A 740-nucleotide genomic window follows, 5' to 3' on the forward strand; every position below is an offset into this window, starting at 1 on the left:
TAATAATAATAATAATACATATTTTAATGTATATCTTTAAGTCATGCAAAAAGTGGAAAGTTAATTAATTAATATAAACATAATAATATACATCAATCGTCTATATTTAAGATACATAAAATGTTAGCCATGAATTAGGCAAAGGAGAAATGTTATTCCAAAAGTGTTTAAATGTTAACAAACATGAAAAAAAACTTGAATATGTATAATTTGAGATGGATAAATTGTAAATTTGCTGCTTTAATCATGTTCCAAAAAGAAAAAGAAAAGACGATTCTGGTGATGCATTTATGTGTACAGTAAAACACTGTTATTTAATTAATAATTTATGTAAATTTTTTTTTATTACTACTAATGGGTATACAAATAGTGTTTTAAGGGCAAAAATTGCCCATAAAGAAAGTCTGGTGCTTCTATCATCTTTTAATTCTATTGATATAATATTTTCTGCTTGAGTAATGTCTGCATGTTTATGTAAGGCTGAAATTGGCTTGTTATTGAAATTATTTCCTCCGCGTCCCATGATCATGATCCCTTCTTTGAACCAACACGGAGTTGACTTGAGCCAAATAATGACACTATTGTCTTTTAAAGCTGCTTTACAGCAGAATCTGTCTCATGTTTGCGTTACTGATTTAGATGTTTTTGCATTGCAAGCACTATAGAAATAAGGGTTACTTGACCTCACATGTTACAGTGGGACTGCAGTGACATATGTGACCCTGGAGCACAAAAGCAGT

The 740-nt window shown here is 29.7% G+C and overlaps 1 protein-coding gene across 2 annotated transcripts in view; it reads right to left on the minus strand.

Annotated features, from left to right (window-relative positions):
* lgals8a (galectin 8a) overlaps positions 1-740 on the minus strand; it is a 10,427-nt gene that overhangs the window by 9,144 nt on the left and 543 nt on the right. The window lies entirely within an intron of this gene.

The sequence above is a fragment of the Sinocyclocheilus grahami genome, unplaced genomic scaffold, assembly GCF_001515645.1.
Source record: "Sinocyclocheilus grahami isolate Dianchi unplaced genomic scaffold, SAMN03320097.WGS_v1.1 scaffold714.1, whole genome shotgun sequence".
In the NCBI taxonomy this organism is placed as follows: domain Eukaryota; kingdom Metazoa; phylum Chordata; class Actinopteri; order Cypriniformes; family Cyprinidae; genus Sinocyclocheilus; species Sinocyclocheilus grahami.